At 33.6% G+C, this 21989-nt stretch overlaps 1 protein-coding gene across 3 annotated transcripts in view; it reads right to left on the bottom strand.

Annotated features, from left to right (window-relative positions):
- LOC146533214 (uncharacterized) overlaps positions 1-21989 on the bottom strand; it is a 183278-nt gene that overhangs the window by 140119 nt on the left and 21170 nt on the right. For 2 of the 3 annotated variants that reach the window (XM_085196794.1, XM_085196796.1), the window contains exon 2: positions 4065-4098. The gene's annotated coding sequence lies outside the window, so the exon portion shown is untranslated. Of the gene's footprint in view, positions 1-4064; positions 4099-14379; positions 14419-21989 lie in introns of all 3 variants that reach the window. The other variant, XM_085196795.1, reaches the window with a different exon arrangement.

Genomic DNA, 21989 nt, shown 5'->3' with positions numbered 1-21989 from the left:
CCTGTCCCTCAATATTCACCCAATTTTTGAGACATTGTGCGATAAATGGCGGAATGTCTCGAATTCTGGCAGAAAGTGGAATATGAAGTGTTCGGTCACTAAGTTTGCTTTACCTTCCTTGCTATATGCTGGATACATCGTGAAAAACAAAAAAAGTAAAACTAAACCATGTAATACTCATAGTATATTTTGTTCTATTATATCAATCTCATAAAGTACCTAATGCAGTAGAATACGGAACTGCATTCATCAAATTACAGAAATATTTTCTAACACACGAGAGGTCTTTACAAATCGCATTTCAACTATATTTATAGACTTATTTTTAAAAATTATAAGGCCGTCCTGGAGGGGCATCATAAGCTTTGATTGTAAAAGCGACGGTTGTGGGTTTGATTACCATTCGGCGGAATGAAATGTTATTATTTTCATTTTCTTCCTCTGGTAACGACGCAAAGTGCGGAGTTGAGTTCCGCCACATAATGCCTCCATAATTCTGCCGAAAGTGGGGAACAGAGTGACCTCAATGTGAAAGTAGTGTCTAAACACTAGGTTCATTCTGCCTACTCTGCTATGTGAAATACAACGGAATACGCAAAGCTAAAAATAAATTTAAAAAGTCTATGTATTGATTGTAAATTCGTTTACCGCTCAGGGCAAATCATTTTCATTTCTCGTCATTGGCCTATTCAACACGCAGTATCTTCAATTCTAGCAATAGTTACGAACTTAGTAACAAAAGCGTTTATTTAGCTACTTCCATATGAGGAAGATATATTAAGAAAAGCCAAAAATAAAACATAACTTGTAAACTTAACACACAATCCGTCTTAGCCAATTTAGGGCAAGGTTAATCCGCAAGGGCGGTTATCTGACACGACCGAAATATGAGACGGGAACTTGTTGTTTAGGTATCATAGGTTTTTTTTTTTGTTATTTTTATGCTACATCCCGCTTATAGCAGGATAGGCAAAGGGAACCTAGGCGGACATTCAGTTCCCAACACATCGCTTAATTTTATACATATTGCGTCGCTTTGGAACTGGGGCGTGGTAAAGAAAATTATAAAGTATTATTCCACACTTAGAAAATTTAAATAACTTTTGGACGATTTCCAAGACGCGCCGGTTCCTATCAGACTACGTTTAAATTTTTATATATTACTAAAAAAGTAAACAAAATCAATCATTCCCTAGGCTGGTAATTAAATCACACAGCCACAACCGTCGTGTTCGCTATATTTTTCTGGCTTTTCATGGCCACGTCTCTTATATAGCATTTTATTTTAATTATAATTAACCATATATACGTATGGAATACGTATATATAAATTAAGTTAGGTGTTGCCAGGTAACAACTAAACTAATGTTACTTCAGTACAAAGTTTCTTGTCCTCCAAAGTACATCCTATTTGAGATTCCAAACATATCACAAAGTTATTTGTGCCGTCCCTCCACAAACAATAACCGCAATCTCGATTCTAAGTTATTAAATTAATGTAAATATAACTCTAATTAATACAATTAAAAGTTATAATCGAATATGTCTCGTATACTCTGGAATCTTATATTATTGTGGAATCTTAGTTGAGAATATTATTGTAGACTCGCGTCCGCTAGTCTACAATAATAGCTTAATTTAACTTATTTAGGGGTGAATTCTAATAAACCATGAAACATGTGTTCAATGAAATATTTTTAAGAGTTGAAATTTCAAATTTTATAAAAATCGGTGGCGATTTGAAGATTTTTCCATACAAACTTTCAACCCCTTATTTGCACCTTTAGGGGTTGAATTCTAGAAAACCATGAAACATGTGTTCAATTAAATACTTTTAAGAGTCTGAATTTCAAATTTTATAAAAATTGGTGCCGATTAAAAAAAATCGATACAAACTTTCAACCCCTTATTTGCACCCTTAGCGAGAGAATTCTAGAAAACTATGAAACACGTATTCAATTAAATACTTTTAAAAATCTAACTTTCAAATTTTATAAAAATCGATGCCGATTTAATTTTTTTTCCATACAAACTTACAACCCCTATATTACACCTTTAAGGTTAAAATTTTTCAAAACCCCTTCTTAGTGGATGTCCAGATTACAAAAATAAACATCTGTTCAAATTTCACGTTTCTACGCATAGCGGTTACGGCTGTGAGTGCGTCTTACCTCAGTCAGTGAGGACAAGTCCTTTTATATATATAGACTAGTGGGCCCGGACGCGGCTACGCCCGCGAAAATATAAGCCTAAATAACTATACTATACTTATGATTATTTTTTAACTAAATAAGTTAAAAAATAATCATAAGTACCACTCGTAGGCTAGGTCATTCGGAATCAGTGACATCTTAATTATTTATTAGAATGTTATACAGTAAACTATAATTTCCATCAAGATGAAATGCTAAAAGTGACTCTTATATTTATTTTCATAAGGATGAATATCACATTATAGAAATCATCTAATTTTTGTTAATGTATACAAATCTATATCGGCGCGCGCCATGTATGCATTAAGCAAACTCACTTTGGGTGACGTTTTCTTAAAACAACAAACTTTGCAAGCCGTTGCTTAGCAACGCGTAGCGACGATTGTTATTAACATGGCGGAATAAATTGATTGTCAAATTATTTATTTTAATATATTGGTATATATCGAAAATATTACATCCCGGGACCCTCAAGTATCTCTATATGAGTATTTTATCACAATTAAATTAGCGATTTGGCCCTGATTGCGTAAAAGACAGACAGACAGACAGACAGACAGACAGACAGAGTTACTTTCGAATTTATAATATAGGTATGGATATGGACATGAAGATTCTTTATTGCACTAAATTAACACAGAACAAAACATACATAACGAAAAGACATACACAACGGTGGACTTATCTCTAGAAGAGATCTCTTCCAGTCAACCCGTGGAAGTGGATAAGTGCAAAGTAGCGGGAAAGACAAGATAGTGCAGGGAAATTGAGAAAGACAAAAACAAAATAAATAATAAAATAAAACTAATAGTAATAATAAATACAAAAAAATAAATTATTAGGCATGACATACACATAAATAAACATAAATATAGTTATACAAAATCAATAATACATTATAACATCTAAATATACATACATATATACTATATAATAAATATATAAAGTATATATATCTATATAAAAAGTAACAAAAAGAAAATTAAGCTTCACTATATAAGATGAGGAAAGATTATATAAGTAACCACTATCATTAAAAAAAAAAAATTAATTGTCTAACGATGCAAGAAGATGTAGTTTTAATTGGGATTTGAAGGACTTTATGGAAGGGCTTTTCTGGATAGTTTTAGGGAGTTGGTTCCAAAGGGATGCGGCGTATACAGAGAAGGATTTCTGAAAAAATTTGGTGTTGCTCTTAGGAACGTTAAGCGTCGGTATGACACCAGACCTCCTTGAGCGTGTAGGGATAGGGAGAACGTCAAAGCGGGATCGAAGATAACATGGAAAATTCTGGTAGTTAAGGATCTTAAAAAGGAGTGACAGGATGTGCATATCTCGGCGAAGTCGAATTGGGAGCCATTTGAACTGAGTTCGAAATTCGGAGACGTGGTCATACTTACGCAAACCGTAAACAAAGCGTATGGCAAGATTTTGGAGTCGCTCTAATTTGTTCAGCAGCTCCTCGGTCACATCCAAATAACACACATCAGCGTAGTCGAGAATAGGTAAGAGAAGAGATTGTGCAAGCATAATTTTGGTTTTATGAGGTAGGTAGTATTGGAGACGCTTAAGAGAACGAAAGGAGAAATGCATGCGACATTTGTATAGCCTAATAGAAGTATAGCCTATCATGGAATACTGGATTACCTTATTCAGTGTTCGCGCTTTGCGTCGTTACCAAAGGGAGGAAATGAAAATAGTAAATGTTTCATGTAGAGTTTGAATCGAACCAACAACCTGTAGAGTTTACCGCCGCACGTCTTTGCGCCACGACTAACAATATTAAAATTGACCAATTGCCAGTGACAGAAAGAACTAATGACTTAAAGCAATATTTTTGTAAGTACTTACAGATTTCATAGACGTATTGTTCAACGGCTTGTACCTGTAAATAAACATTTATTAAAAAAATATATTTATACATAACTTAATGAGGGGTACAATGCAGTAGGGTCTGACTGTAGATGCATTCTTTACAGCTGTGGATTCGATTCTCATTCTGAAAATGAAATATTTCCATTTCCTCACACTGGTAAGAAGATATAGCGCGGTGTTGAGTTTCACTACTCAATGCACAATGTCTCGAAAATTCTGCGGTACATGAGGAACGGAGCGTCTTAACTGATTCCGTCAAAAAACAAAAAAATATATGTGAAATTTGATTATGTTCAAAGAAGAATCTTACGCCCGATTTGGCAAATATTTGAGAGATAATTGCATTTTGACGCACGTTGCTAAATTTTAATTGAAAGCTCCGCGAGCTTGTAAAATAAGAGAAGCTTAAACGGGGTCAACATTTTTTAGAATTTTTGAAGTTTAAAGCCAGCCCAAAAGCTACCTGTTTTAAAAAAAGATTGAAAAATCACTTGTCTCTTTCTCTTTCTCTCACATTCACTTATTTTTTGGGAGTCCGTAATATCGTCTGTTTCGTTATATACAGGGTAGGCAGAGGGAACCTGGGAATTTATGACTTGATATCAGTAAAACCGTTGAACGGATTTAAATAACTTATGTAGGGTTAGATTCACCTTATTAGCCCAAATGTTCTTAGATAGGTGACGGTAAAAAGAATAAAACATGGCGGCTGTGTGACGCCATTGTATTTAGTGCAAAATAAACAAATAAATAAATAAATAAATTAGCTTCACGCTGTATCCCGCACACAGCAGGGTAGGCCAAGGGAACCTAGTGTTAAGACACTCCATTCCCCACTTTCTGCCGCATTCTGGAGGCATTGCATGTTATATGGCAGAACTCAACACCGGGGACCTCGAGTGGGGATCGAACCCATAACCGTCGCTTTACAGTCACACCGTTGTGCCTTGTGTATTTTAACATAGATATATATTATGTAAACTAATTTCACTAGCTTAGTTTCGACAAAGTTGAACTCATGATAATAAAAAACTAAATTGAAATTTATAATTACAAACTATACGAGAATATTCTGGAAATCTTCATTTCGTGGACTATAATAACTATGTAATGTTATAATTTATTTTTTCTTTAAAAATAAATGTTCATTGTACACTAATTTAGGAATCATCAATATTAAAATTATTTTTATTTCCCAGCTCTGATTTTGGTCAGTGTTTTGTCGACCCAGTTTTGCGGGAAAAAGCGTGAAACTGAAAAAAAGTATGTAATATTTACAAACGAATCTAACGAACTAGGCTCGAATTGTCAACCAATAAACAAAATCAAAAGCTAAAAATATAAGCTATCATTGACTATAAAACAGCCCTGACATTATTTTACGTCGAAGTAAACTATTCCATTACCAATAGCGGAACGGTTACGTATTTTGAATATAATTCTTGAAATTCTATATACTTTGCCTCTCCATATGGCTGTGATAGCTTGATGCTTGGTAAAAAGGCCCATTTTTGATCGAACTTATGCTCTCCTGGCAGAATTCCAGGATATTTGGACAAACATCCGCATGATGTAAAAGTACATTTATTTCCTGAATGTGATATGATGATGATAGATTGTTTGTACTACCGAGTTTTGGTTAAAGTTGTATTTACTTAGAATTTTAAGTTTTATGTCAAGCATTGTAGCTTTAAATTTCCATCTTAGACATTCTAGCATTAGGTAATATTATAATTACAACGCGCGCCATTGGGAGGAAGCGAAAAAGTAAAACATCGTGTTATAAATTTAGGTATAAAAATTAAACAAATACTAGTCTTTAAAATGTTACACGGGAATCTACGAAAACTCAATACGAAACGTAATTGCAAAGACAAACCATGATTATTTAGAAATTATTTACAGTATTGTCAATTACATAATTATAATAAATTTACAGTAAAAGTGTAACTTACATTTATTATGAAGTATTGTCTGTTATTAAGCAATCATTCCTGCATTTTTTCGCTTCTGGCAACCCCGGTGCTAACAGCTGATTCCGACTGAGAATTTTAATTTCATATAATTTAATTCAATTTGAAGCCCATTTCCACAATAATTGCTAAATTTAATTAAGCAAATAGTGTTACTTACGTAATTATAATAGTTTTTATGTTTTAATAGATTTTATTGTGAATTGTAAAGTGTTCTTTGTGTAAGTGACTGGTGGTATGCCGGCATAATATTTAAGTATATTTTACTGTAAGTACGCGTTTTTATCATTGTTTTTAATTATTAGGTGCTATAGAAACCATATAACGTTGATTTAATTGTGGTTTAATTGCGTAAATTAGTAGTTAAAGCTTAGTTTTCCGTCGTGCATAAACTACCCGTTATTTGCATATAATCCAAATCCTTAACGTTACTCAAAAAATACTTTACTCGAAATGATGACTCGCAGAGCACTATCTCGTCAGGAGGAGTCCAAACTCCAACTGACTTTACAAGAATTAAAAAACACTAAGGATTTGTGTGCCCAATTACAGTGTGAAAGGCAAGATAATGAAATAGAACTTTTACAATTATTAGACAATAACACTAGGCTTAAGAAAGAAATGACTGCTATACACATAGAATTAACAACAATTGTAAAGGAACGGGATACTCTCAAAGATTTAGTAGATAAGTTTGACCGGTGCAGCGATGAATATGAGCAGGCCCTTATTAGGATAACTACCTTGGAGCAGGAGCTGCAAGAGGCTCACACACTCATTACTAAGTTACAGGAGGATGCTCAGAATGCTACCGTGTCACATAATATTAGCTTGTATAATGAGTTAGTTGAGAGTGCCCCGCAGTTGGTTTCTCCTGTGTTGGACAGACATAGTCACTCAATTATTGATCTCACCAAGAATGACACATCATTATTCAATCTTAAAAAAGGATCAAGTCTGCCTCACTGCAGTAGAAACAAACTAAAAAAAATACATAAAAATCAATAAGTTTATTGTCAAAACTAAAAAATTAATAAAACAACATAGTTATATGTCCAAGTGTGCAAAATTAAGTAAGGAGAAATTGGAACTATATGATGATTTAGAAATGTGCACAAAAAAACTAAATAAGTGTAGGTTAAATTATGAAGCTGATACACAAGCACTACAAAGTGAAATTAATTATTTAAAAGACTCCCTTGATATACTTAATAAAAAGTATGTCAATTCATTGAACGAAATACAAGAGTATTCCAAGGTGATGGACAATCTTATTACACTGTCCACAAATAACACTGAACGTTTTGATTCTTTAATCAACAATCACTCTTGTGATTGTGCCCGTTCATCACAGCAATCACCTGCAAGTACTCCGGTGTGTGTCCCCTTGACCAACCCCTTGTGTGACAGCCTTCATAATAATAGTAGTAGTAGGTTCAGGTTACAGCAGTCATTTCGTGCATCAATTCATGAACCTAGTTCATTAGTTAATGCACAAAACATAGTTTTATTTAGTGATGATATTGGAAGGAATATGGGTTCAATTTTGAATTCTTGTTTACCGGGACAGTCAGCTGTTAGTTTTTGTTATCCGTCAGCATCCTTTGAAGTTCTCATGCAGAGAAGTTTAAGTTATAAATTTAATAAGTGTGACAAACTTGTTATATTATCAAGTAATAGGGGAAATTTAAACAAAAAACAGTTAAATGAGTATTGTAAGTCATTATTAAACTTAGATATAAGTAAAATAATTTTGTTTACATTTCCTTATTGTAAAAATCAGCCAGAAGCGGAAAATAATTACAGATATAAGCTAAACTCTACTCTGCACACAATAAGTACATATAATGACAAATTTCATTTAATAGACACTAACAAAATAGTTAGTAAAACTTTATTTTTGACTCAAAGTAAATATTATTTTGGTCATAGGTTTAAGAGACAGATAGCTTCTGTGCTATCCTATTATTTTGACTTATCAGCCAAGAACTTGGCTACTACTTCAACTGCTTCTATTGAGCAGACTGACATTCCAATTTATTCTGACATTATGTCTAATAATTTACACTCTGTTGACATTTCTCAACATTTAAATTAATTTCTCAGACAACAGAGGTAGCAACCTCTAGCTCTAATTTATTATTAAATATCCATTTGATCCAGCCAGCTTTACAATTAAATTACAATAATCACGCACATTGCACATCATCACAATATCCATGCAAAAATAATAATAAAAATGTTAATTCTATTAGATTAGTTCATCAGAACATCTGTTGCTTGACGGGGGGCAAGCAGCTAGAGCTGGAATTATTCATGAACTCGGAGGAAATTAGTATTTTGTGTATTACTGAACATTGGTTAAAGGTGAACCAGCTCATGTTTAATTTCAGAAACCACCGGGTAGGAAGCTCATTCTGCAGAATCAACACAATACACGGGGGGTCGCTTATAATATTAAACAAGAACCTTAAGTTCAAGGAACGGAAAGATATTGTGTCCCTTTCTGTAGAATGTTCTATCGAATTAGCGTGTGTTCAATTAGAGCAATTCATTGTTATATGTGTATACAGACCTCCCTCCGCCAATTTAAAATTATTTTTAGAAGTAATGGATGAGGCCTTAAGCAAACTTACCAAGTCGGGTAAGCCTTTGTTAGTGTGTGGGGACTTTAATGTTAATATTTTGGAAAGTTTTAGTCCCACCATTAATTTATTAAGTCTTTTTAAGTCACACAATTTACTTAATGTATTTATGGAGCCAACCAGAATAACTCCTACGACTAGTACTTGTATAGATAACATATTTACTGACATTATTCCATGCTACAAAAGCATTATTAATAAATTGGATTCTGACCACTCTGGTCAGCTAGTAGAATTCTATAGTAAGAAAAAACAGGTGGCTAAGAAAAGAATTGCTGTTGTACCTGTCACAGCTAGTCGTTTGGAACGTATGAGAGTTAGTTTACTAACTAATTTACTAGTTTTAGATATAACTTTACCTCCCAATTCTTTGTACAATTCTTTTTTTTACTCTTTTATTAATAAATTTCATTCAATATTTACTCCCAAAGAGATTACAATTACTGATAGTCCTATCTTTGGAGACTGGGCCACAGCAGGTATTTATAAGAGTAGGGAGACACTGTATATGTTATATTATGAAAAACAGTTTAATAGTGGTGAAGAGTTTAAAGAGTACTTAAAATCTTACTCTAAAATTTTCAAAAGAGTTTGCAAAATTGCTAAATCTTTATTTATTAAAACAAAAATCAGAAATAGTAATAATAAAATTGAAGCCACTTGGAAGGTTGTTAATGCCGAGACTGGGAGAACTAGGGTGAAAGATTCTAATTTTAAACTTAGTATTGACGGTCACATTGTTGATTCCGATTTGGAAGTGGCCATTGCATTTGAAAAGTTTTTCTCTACTTTCCCAGTCAGTCTAACAAACGATTTAGGTTCTTCCACCACTATTGCAGAATCGTTAATTAAAGACAATGTTCCCGAATTTTATAATGGTTTCGTTTTCCGTCATGTAAATTATTCAGACATTAGTGTAGCTTTCAAATCAATTAGTATGAAAAAGACAGCCGACTTGTGGGGTGTCTCAGTTAATATCATAAATTCTTTAATTGATATTTTGATTCCTGATTTAGTTACAATTTTTAATAGATGTATTGATTGTGGAGTGTTTCCTGATTTGATGAAATATAGTAAAATAACTCCATTGTTTAAATCAGGTAGTACGCAAGACCCCACAAATTTCAGACCGATTTCAGTACTACCTACGTTTAGTAAAATTTTTGAAAAGCTGATACTCAGTCAGCTTCTTACTTATTTTAATAAAAATAAATTACTGCACACAGGTCAATTTGGTTTCACTCGTGGAAGGTCAACATCTGATGCTGGGGTCAAATTATTAGAGAGTGTATTCGCGGCTTGGGAGGAGTCACGTGATGCCTTTGGGGTGTTTTGTGACTTATCCAAAGCATTTGATTGTGTGCAGCATAAAACTCTTATCAGGAAGCTACACCACTATGGTATAAGAGGCATTGCTTTGGATCTTCTCACTTCTTATTTAAGTGATAGGATTCAAAAGGTAAATGTCAACGGGAAACTATCACACGGGTCACCTGTAGCATTGGGGGTGCCACAAGGCTCTATTCTGGGTCCGTTTTTGTTCCTTTTGTACATTAATGACTTACCTCACCTTATGAGAGATATCTGTGAAATGGTGTTGTTTGCAGATGATACATCTTTAGTTTTTAAGGTTAATAGACAGCAATTGGAAATTGACGATGTAAACAATGCTCTTTCTAGGATATTGCACTGGTTTAGTGCCAATAACTTGCTTTTAAATAGTAGTAAAACTAAATGTATCAGGTTCTTTACTAAGAATGTTCAACAAGTAGAAACCAGGGTTTTGATGAACAATAAGGAACTTAAAGTAGTTAATGAAACTGTTTTCTTAGGTATAACATTAGATGCTAAGTTACAATGGGGTCCGCATATAGAAACTTTATCTGGTAGACTTAGTTCGGCAGCGTATGCTGTCCGCAAGATTCGTCAACTGACCGATGTTGACACCGCGCGTTTAGTATACTTCAGCTATTTTCATAGCATTATGTCTTACGGCCTATTACTTTGGGGTAGTGCCGCTGACATAGATACCATTTTTGTGCTCCAAAAACGGGCTGTCCGAGCAGTCTATAAAATGGGTCCACGGGAGTCACTAAGGAATAAATTTAAAGACTTTAACATCCTCACACTACACTCCCAATATATTTACGACAACTTAGTATATGTGCATAAGAATATTAATAAATTTAATAAAAACAGTGACCTCCATCAATATAATTTAAGAAATAAAAATAAGCTTGCTGTGCCCTTCTCTAGGCTCCATAAAGTGTCTCACTCATTCGTAGGTCAAAGTATACACTTTTATAACAAACTTCCAAACGACGTGGTTAATTTATCACTGAACAAATTTAAAAAAGTGGTAAAGCACAGGCTCTGCCAAAAAGCTTATTACTCTGTTAAAGATTATGTTTGCGATAAAGATGTTTGGAAATGAGTTGCTCTATTTCTAAGTTAAAATTGTTAATTGTGATTTATAACAAATGTTGGCATTTAAAAAGAGTGGCCATGAGTTTCTTTGCCTGTATCTTCTCATGAGCTCAACCATTTGAACGGGCTTTTTTCAAGTCAAAATTGCACATTTTTTTTGGTTATTTTGTTTTCCATTTTTTTTTTATCTTTTATGACATGTCCAAGTGAATGTTAAGCATTTTTATGGAATAAAGATATTTTGACTTTGACTTTGACTTTGCACTATATAGTAACACTTTCTACAAAATTGCCGCGAAACACAATAGGAACCCTCGAACGACGTAGCTGAATGTCACTTTCCGCCATCTTGTATTATAAAATTTCGGAATCTGTTGACAACTACAATTATTTAATATTTCTATTTATAAAATTGCATTGAAGGATATAAAATTATATAAAAAATGTGGTGTCGTGGGACACCAGGTAGGAACGAAGTTCCTTCGGCTAATGTAGAATCGACACATTGCAAAAAAAGTCGTGCTCAATTTTATGTAGCTTTTCTTGATTTTTCTCTTAAATTTTGCTGATTAGTTTTTATTTAAGTACAAGAAAGTATTTAGGAAATTCAGTATTTTAGGAAATAATAAATTACTTAAAATAAAAAAAACGTCGTAATTCAAATTATCAACTAAAAAAAGAAAAAGGGAGAAAGAGAAAGGTATTATACACTACTCGTTTGTGTATGCGACTGTCGCGCCTGCGCACGTCTCATTTAACGGTTTTATTCCACTCATTGTTCTTACGGTTTTACTATCACATTTTTTTCATTTCGGTCACGCAGCGAAATCCCTACCCCTTCCAAGCCTGCCGTAAGGAACTTCGTTCCAAAAATTACAGACTATTTGTAAATTTGATTAAATTTATTTTTATATGTATGATTATTTGTAGTTTTTTTTTATAGTTGCACTGAAATTTAAATGATGATAAAATTGAAGATAAATTTATTGTCTTAAATTTCATTGATATTTTTATAAATTAACTAAAAGATCATCTTTAATTAAAGATTAGTCCGTGGTTACGGGTAGACTAACGTGACATTCGTCTGAAGATTTTATGTTTCGAAAGAGGGCAGAAAGTGGAGAACGGAGTGTCTTTTCACTAATTTCCCTCTGCCCATCACTAGGTTCCCAAGTTTCCTCTGCCTGTTGTGTGCGGGATACAGCGCAAAGTTATCTTAATAATCATATAAATAAAGTTGTGACTGATGACTAGTTGTCGTTATAAAATAAAATTAATTTTAATTCCGTGATTAAAATTAAATATGTACACACACCATACCATAATGAGTATAATACATTTTTCAAATGAAAAACAAATGGAGCTAATTTCAAAGAAACAAATAACAAACATTAAAAGCTATTAAATAAGGAAACTCATTACAGAAGTGCAAACCCGAGAAAATTATTAGGGAGCTTCTGAGTAAATATTGCCGTCTCATTCTTTAGTTAGATATGTTATTAAAGTTGGTGAGAAATAGCACGATATTGCATTTTACTATAGAAATAATTTATTTGCGAATAAGTTTTATTTAGAGCATTCTTATGTTTTTATGGAGATTATTTAGTACTAGTAGTTTAATGTGGCCGGTCGTGGCGAAGGGGCATAAGCGTGCGACTGCAAGCGCGACTGGTTGGGGGTTCGATTCCTTATTGAGGAAATGAAATAAATTTAATAATTTCATTTCATCGTTCTAGTGCAATAGCAATTCCAAGGCTCTTCCATTACTCTACTTACCACGCAATGCTTCCACATTTAGGCTGAGGGTGGGTAACAGAAGTTTCTTGACGGAAACGGAATGTCACACAGAGTTCTCGGGTTCCCTCTGCCTACCCTGCTAATGTGCAGGATACAGCGTGAAACAAAAAAAAGAACTAACAAAGTTAATAAAAACTGGTAATATAAACAATTTCAATGCTATTTAACTTTAAACAGCTATCCATAAAACTGACTTTGAAGTATTCAAATGATCTCAAGTTAAACAACTTGATAGTAGATACTGGTACAAAGAACGGTTGAAGCAAGTATTTAATACTCATTTATTGTTAGAACACTTTTTAGTTAATTAAAAAACGGTTGCCGCTTTAATTAAGCGTAATAAGCGTTTTTCATACAAATGTTGGTATACGCGATCGTAATCGTAAAGGCTTTTTCAGAAATTAGACGTTTATGTTGGGTAAAACCTTGGGTATAGCCTTGGTGTGATTGGGTAGTAAAGTAAATGAAACAATCATTTTGTGGTGTTTCTATATTAGTCTAGATGGGTATAAGGTTTGATTCTGTCAGGGTTTAAAATTTCTCAATTTAGAACGTATGACTTAGTGATCAGAGTGCTTGGATGATTACTAAGAGACATGGATTCAAGTACCTTCCACAGGTTCCGATAAGTTCATATTTCAAAAATCAAAAATTTTCAGATTCAAATCCGAAAAAAAACCATAAAACAAGAAAAACCCTCTAATAAACATTCTCATTCATAATCTCATATCAGTAACCGTTTCAGCAAACAGACAGCCAAGATTAAATTACCGCCTCAATTCCCTTTGGTAAGGTTTACCAAAACAGTATTTACATGGCATTTATGTGCCTTCAGCTTTATGGGTATAACCCATGTTATGTGTCACATACATACAATACGCCCCGACCTCCCTCATGTTGTTTATCAAAAAAAAACTAAATGTGCGTTTGATGGGTGTTAACTCATGACCGTATTGTAGCAAGGCCAAGGGATCTTTTTAGCATAAAGGGTTAAAAAACGTGTTTTGTATGGAATTAAAGAGATTTCCTTAATAAAGCTTAAATATATTTAAAAGTATTTTTAGCACAATTTTATGAGATCGACGATATTAATAAACTTAAATAAGCTTTAATTTATATATAGCGCAGATGTATGTGACAATACAAGAATAATATAGTTTCATTAAGCTGGTTTGATATTATAGCCAGAGCCTAAACAGTGCAGTGGCACTATGATTAATGAATAGTGATTCATAGGTAAAAGTAAGTCAAGGAAATTGATTTAATTCCCACCCGGGGAAATTGAATATTTAATATTTTCATTTCCTCCTATTTCCTTCTTTGTAACGAGGCAAAGCGCGGGGTTACGTTCCGACACTATTACGCAATGTCTCAAGAATTCAGCGGAAAGTGGTGATTAGAAGTGTCCTAATGAGAACGGAGTATATTAACATTAGATCCCCAAATTACCTCTATTCTGCAAGACATTCTTCTGGATACGGCGTGAAACTGAAAAACAAAACATTTCTCTGAATGAAGATAAAACTCACAACAAACACGTTGACGATCTGACGCGATGGCCTCACTAAAATTACATGTAGAATTTAAAATAATCGGTCACATTATACATGAGTATAGTAGTATAATATGTAGAACTATATTTAACAAGCTAACATTAACTTTCTTCAGTAATGAAAGAAATGGATACAGTGTTTCTAATTAAAACTATAAAAACTTTTGTTTTATAAAATAGTTAAGTAAACTTCGCTGGAATATAGAATGTAATGGAACAACGTCTGGAAGAAAATAATTTGAAATGCTAATATAATTATTAGAGATTATTGATTGAACCTATCAAAGCAGTGACATAGATTCTTTCTGGTGCGGGTTCGATTTCTATTGATTGAAATTAAAATATTCTTCCTTCGTTTTTCAAACCTTTCACCCACGGATAGGTCTAATCATATAATCATGAAGTGAGGATATTATATTATTTTTTTTTTAACTGGATCCTGCATACAGCAGAGTAGGCAGTGAGAACTTAATGTTAAGATACTCCGCTCCCCACTTGTCGCAGAGTTTTGGGGACATTTCGTATTAAGTATCGTAACTCAAAGTCGTGCTTTGCCTCGACATCAGAGCAAAGAAATAAAAATATATATTTTTATCAATTCAAGTGGGAATCGAACTCACAACCCGTCCCGTTTACTGTTATATGCTCATGCACAACTCTCCGTTTTTTTACCAAATATAACGTTTATTCACTAACATACTTAAAGCAACTATTATCTAATATGATGTTAACAACAGCCAAGCTATAAACTGATCTACTCAATGGTCCTTTTACGATACAATGTAAAAGTAGATGAGATCAACCCTTTTTTTGCAATCTCCCAACCTTTTTGACCGATTTACGTGTAGTACTCACGTAATATAAAGTCCCATACTTTATGGTTAGATTTTTCTATGAAAAAAATATTTGGACTTCTTTGGAATCGGAAATTCTTAGCGATAGTACATTGACCTCTATTCATGTTTGTGTTAGGGGATATTGTTAAGCAGTGAGACAAGCATCATAAGCACGATAGTTGCAAGTTCAATATCAATCCATACGTAGACAAACGTTGGAGTTAATTTCCATCATTCAAAAAATATTTCTAAAATTTAATGAAAATCATAGGACGAAATGTCTTAAAAATTTCATATAAATTTAGTAAGTACAGAAAAACTTCAGTACCTACTGGTTTCGATAGAGTCCATTGTGCCTGGCAAAACAGATAAAGCCGAATGTAAAAACCAGTATTTTATATCTATATATCAAATTTACACACATTTTAACATAAACATTTTCTTTTCAACAGCAACTGGCAAGATATAGCTAATTGTAGTTCCACTTGTAGCTGTTCCGAGCCCACAAAGAGGAGCAGACTCAAGTTCCACAAGTAATTACTACGCGCCTATATAGCCTATACTTTGTATATAGATGTATACATAAGGTAGGTCTATAGGGGTAGTATACATGTGCCAGCCTTTTGATGCAAAGTAACATTGTTATTGTCATCCATTGCATGTATTTAATGACGTTTTTTGCCTTTTTTATTTATATGACAATTAGCTTAAGAAATGCACCTATTTTCGCTCTATGTGTGTATATTTCAATTTGCCATTTTTAAATAAAGGGGCGGGAAAAGGGGTGGCTGGTGACGAGGCAAAGCGCGGCGTTAAGTTTCGCTACTCAATACGTAATGCTTCCATAATGTTAAGTGGTAGAATTCAACACCGGAACCATAAATTTAAATAAATATTTCATCTCCTCGTTAAATGGTGTTGAGAAACAGACAGACCGACAATAAAGTAATTTTATGAGGGAGTTTTTTTCCTTATGAGGTACAGTACCCTAACAAAAACTCATAAAGGATAGGATAAATACCACTGCTTAACAAAAACACGTATATCAGTAAAAACACAGTCTAAGCTTAGCAATTGTGCGTCATAAATATCGACATCCCGAGGGTCGCGGACAGATGTTCCATGATGTATGTAAAGCAGCCACAGAGGGTTTCCGTATCGATATATCTAGATTTGAATGTTCACTTTTTTACCAACAAAAAACTTAACTTTTAAACTAGAGAAATTGTTCTATGCTGTACCTAATAGAAATTATCATCTTAGATTCTTAGCTTTCGTAGGGCCATCGCGGCGCAACACTACAATGTCTGACTGTAAATAGTGTAAAGTGAGTTCCCACACGGGGAACTTATTTTAATTTTCTCGATTTGGTAACAGGACAAAGCGCTGCCTTGAATTCAGTGCTCATGTGGAAAGTGGAGAGCAGAGAGTTTGTCTCTGTTTGTATTCACCATATGCTTATCGTACTATTGTTACAGGCAAAACACTCAATATTTCACTTTATATAAGAATAAAATTATTATATCAATACTATTATCGATATCTACGAGTATACAGCGAAGTGAAGTACCTATTTCCCTAGAGTTTAAACTACTTACCAAACTGTTTTCTATTCCACAATGTATCCACGTCAATATTTCAATTTAAAATGCATTTTTATAAAATTTTTGCATTCAACTGGGTGCTACGTGTACGGTGTGATTTACGCATACATGATATACAGCCAGTCGTGCAATGCCTCTAGAATTCAGCGAAACATGGAGAACGGAAGTGGCTATATGGAAACAAAGTGTCCTAGCACTACGCTCCCATTTTCTCTGCTTATTTTTGGTATATGCGCTTAAAGCTACGTCTTTTCTTATCAGAGATAGGAAATAATAATACCCCTTGTGGTATCGAACCTACAATCATCGCGTTCATAGTCAAACGCTGCCCAATGCTCGATTATGATTAATTTTCATTATTCTCTTCCCGAGTGAACAATGCGTAAAATTTCAGGATACTTAACATCAGGGTAGCAACGACTCGTTGACCGTACTCTATGAGGCTAGATACGCTAATGACAATATAATTTTATGCATCATTGACTAAATTCAATGAGATGCATCTAGGTAGATAATTGTTATTATAGATGTTATTCCGCTGTTATAATGTATTAAAATCAATTAGATATGTTATGTCAAAGAACAGCGTTGAGTTTCGCCACTCAACACGCAATGCCACGCAATACAGTATAAAGTGTCTCAATGTAAGCGTGGATGCTTAAAAAACCTATATTCATACGTATCTATAGATAATTTCTGATAAGAATCACAGATCTGACTACCCTGCTAGGGATAAAGCGTGAAGCTGTGTTGTGTTGTGTGTTGTTGTGTACAACAACATTTTAAAATAGGAGTTTGTCTACAATTTAACTTATTCAATGTAGTACGTATAACGCAAATTGAACTCACAACCACTTCGTATCCTTTTCAAATACATTCTGACTGCTAGCATTAACAATTCATCCTACCATTACAAAAACAGTAAGTATGAGATGAAATTTAATGATCATTATTAACCTCTTCGGGCAAAATAGCAGTAAAAAAGCAAACGTAAAACGCCTATCCAAATTCACGGGGCTATTCCGCAATATTATTTTAATATTAGACCCATATTTTAAGCTCATAATATTTTACGATTGACCTCTGGCCGAGAAAGTTTTGGAGTTATTGGAGAACCCACTCACGTACATATCTTGTTTACGTGATATCAATTTATATAACAGGTATTCTTTTTAATGAGGTTTTCAAAATGAGATGGTGGAGCTTTAATATTTTAAATCTTCATTTTATAATATTTTTTATGATCTGGTTAGATAATCGGTGTTGAGTTCCGCTATTAAAATCACTCTGCAAAAGAAACAAATTAATATGTCCTAACACTAGGTTCTCTCTGTTAACCCTGTTATATATGGTGGTACTTCCATATTTTATTTCCACCTACTTCATCTATCCTACGTTTTGTTTGAGGATAAAGAAAAGGCACAAATTTGCCGTTATTATATTAATTTCCTTTATTGATAGAGACTTCCTGGCACTCTAATATTAGAAGCTAAAAATATCATGACTGAAATGTTTTTCTTCTTACATATTTAATATATACTTATATAAATGACGTCAACTTAGCGTCGTTCGTACATATATATGTAGGTTTATGATTATATTTTAAAAGAATGAAAGAACTCAACGCCGTACCCTGGTAAAACAAAGCACAGCGTTCAGTTCCGTCACTCACGAATATACTCTGCTGCTTGTCTATTTCTTTGTTTTTAGATTCGCACTGCACCCCACATAGAGCAGAGTAGGCAGACGAAACCTGGGGACCTAATATTAAGATATTTATTTCCTCGAATAGGAATCGAACCCTAAGTTCAGAGATTACTTCTGCCTACACTATTATGTGCGGGATACAGTGTAAATAATTCTAATTTATTATTTCACCCCGCCATATGGGAAAGATGCGTAGACAGAAAATAAAAAATACTATTATATTAAATATGTGGGGAATACCCATCTCAATCATTTTATAAATAACCTAATTTATTGTAACAAATATAATGCAGCGTATCAAAAATAATTTTCTCTGATTTTGATTGATAAGTATTGGGCAAAAATTACAAAAGCTATTTTTAGATTTCTTTTTGCTCCTGTAGTAAGTACACTCTGTTTTCCGTATATACGGTACGCAGGTGAAACTTTCTACCGAATTTTTGAGACATTGCACTAGAACAAGGAAATTAATATTAGCACATACCCCCAAATGGAAATTGAACCCATAACTATCACGCTTATAGCCAGATGCTACGACTTCCTCTCTAATATACAAAAAAAAAAACAAAATAAAACAACTACTATTTCAAATGAAGATGAATTCCTCTATGAGATTTAATGAAGGAACATACGTATCTCAACAATTTATACAAATTAGCCTCTGCTGGAGCTTCGTGTTCATATTTAATTAGGAAAAGCATTTTCCTCGACTCTCTTAATACAATTGTACTAAAGAATGTTTGTTTATAATAACATACAAATGTCATGTATGGGGAAGATTGTTTGGAAATACGTATTATTTACGTTTTGTAAAATTTGTGGGTGATTTGAATGAATTTAGTGTTTTTAGTAGTCTATTGTCTATAGAGTAAGTGGTATGTGTTTTAGAAAATTATATATTTTGTGTAGGTTCACTTTGTATCCCGCATATAATAGGTAGGCAGAGGGACCCTAATGTTGAGATACTACGTTCTCCATACACTGCTAAATAAAATAAAACGTGCGACTGTAAATGCGACAGGTTATGGATTCGATTTCCACTCAGGAATGAAATGAACAAGGAGCAAAGCGTGAGCTAAAAAATATATAAATACAAACGTAAACTATCAACCTGGAGCTGCAATCGTGCTGGCTTCTGATTGAGTAATTAATTATTTACTGAAGAGGCACTCGTGAGATTTTCGTCACTGAATCTACAAGCGTGCGACTGTAAGCACGACGTTATTATTACCATCTCCTCGTTCTCATAAGGAGGGAAAACGGGGCGTTGTGTTCTGCCACTTAACACGCAGTGCCTCGAGAATTCGGTGGGGAATGGAAGTGTTTAAGTGGGAACGGAGTGTCTTGACAGTAGGTCCCCAGATTCACCAGATACCAGATACACAGAACCTACACAAAATATATAATTTTCTAAAGCATATATCAGTTACTCTAAAGATATAGCCTAGTCCCATCATAAATAAACATACAAATATATACAAATACATGCAACTGTCGGACATGTAATAAAAAGATTTATTACTATTTAAGCTGGCGTCCGGACCCGATGTACTATGTAAGTCTGCTTTGGAGTAAAATGTCGTCGTTTAAATATTTTATTTACCTTTGAAATTGCTCTGCAACAGTAATCTAATCACCTGGCTTTTTCATATTTTTTGAGGTTTGATATATGCAAGATACCGCATGTACACGGCACTCAACACCACGCATTGTCTTGTTACCAGATCGAGAAAATGAAAATATTAAATAATTCTTTCACCCGAATGGGAATCAAATCCCAACCTCTCGCGTTTACAGTCACACGCTATGCTACTGGCTTCTTCTGTTTTCTTTTATGGATCAAAGAGAAGTAGCTAAGAGCTGTGTATGAATTATGACACTTGACACATTCTAAGTGCCAGAGGTAACTCTGACTACAGGTGTAGAGGAGCTTATTGAAATTAAAACAGCAATAAAAAATGTGTGTTAGAAGTTAATATTTAATGTATCAACAGTACAAAGAAGTACAGAAGAAGTGAAAAGAGACACTAATCCACTATATTAAAACTATGTATACGTAATCAAGACAAAGAGATTTCATTTTCAATTCCAAGTTCATGAGATTAACGCGTTCACCCAACCAAACTCTTGAATTTTATAATATTAGTTATATTAGATTAGATTTTCCAAACGCCAAAACAAAATGACAATTTTCAAATGTATGGCTATGACGTTTCTTGTTAAAAAAGTCGCGTGACTTACTTTTACTTATTTCGATCGTATACATTTCTAACTTTTTTAATTAGCTTTATTGAATATTAAAGTTTTTAATTAACGCCATTAAGGTGGCTGTTGGTACCCAATTAACCAAAAGATTTTTTTTTGGAATTTTATACTTTATATCGCATTACAGGATAAGCTTGATATAAATTGTGTAGGTTAAGAAACTCCGCTTTTCACCCAAATAAGACATTGCGTAAATAGTGGCGGTGTTCAACGCCATGTGTTAGTCTTAATTATCAAAGAAAAGAAAATGATTTAAATATGACCAGACAATGCTGGGTTTGATTGAAACATATATTAAAATAAATCAATTATATTTTATACTTTTTATATATTTCCATTTTCTTTCTCTAGTTGCTGTAGGCAAAGCTCGGCGTTGAGTTTCGCCACTCAACAGGTAAGGCCGACATAATTCTATGGAAAGTGTATAAATGGAAGTGTTGGTAAAACTAGGTTACCTTTAGTTTCCCCTCCCCCCGCCCTTGTATGTGCGGGTTACAGCGTGAAGCAAAAGACCGACAATTTTATTACGATTATTCAAAAAGCCTTTTAAAAAAATTTAAAATATGAAAAATTTTACAGTAACTATTACGTTACTGAGTGATGTAGAAAAATGGGTCGGTTGAGTAATGAAAAAGCTTTAAGTGTCACTTATATAAAATAAAATTAGTTTCATAATAAGAAAAAATATTAACTTTTATTCTGTGAAATTTATATTTCATTGGTCAAGTGGCTAAATTATATTTAATAATAATATTGAATGTATTTCTCAGTTCGAATTCTAAGTGAGGACTTTTTAGAGCACTCTCTACCATATATACTCGTACGTCATGAACCAGTTGAGTTAAAGGGTTACCCGCTACCTAGTCTGTTATATGCGGTATACAGCGTGAAACTGAACAATAATAAGAAAAAAAACAAATACTTGAACACTATGCTCTGGTGCCGCAGCATCAAGTTATTCAAAATGTCTTATTTCGGTAACAGAAAAGAAAAACAAAAGCTAAGCCCTTCGTAGAGCAGTGGCACAAACGTGCGAGTGAATGCCTTAAGAGTTCGACGGAAAGTGGGGAACGGAAGTATAGAATGGGGGACGAA

The sequence above is a fragment of the Heliconius melpomene genome, chromosome 13 (genome assembly GCF_056956725.1).
Source record: "Heliconius melpomene rosina isolate 202511_hmr_F chromosome 13, ASM5695672v1, whole genome shotgun sequence".
NCBI lineage: Eukaryota > Metazoa > Arthropoda > Insecta > Lepidoptera > Nymphalidae > Heliconius > Heliconius melpomene.
This window is presented reverse-complemented; position numbering and strand designations above follow the sequence as displayed.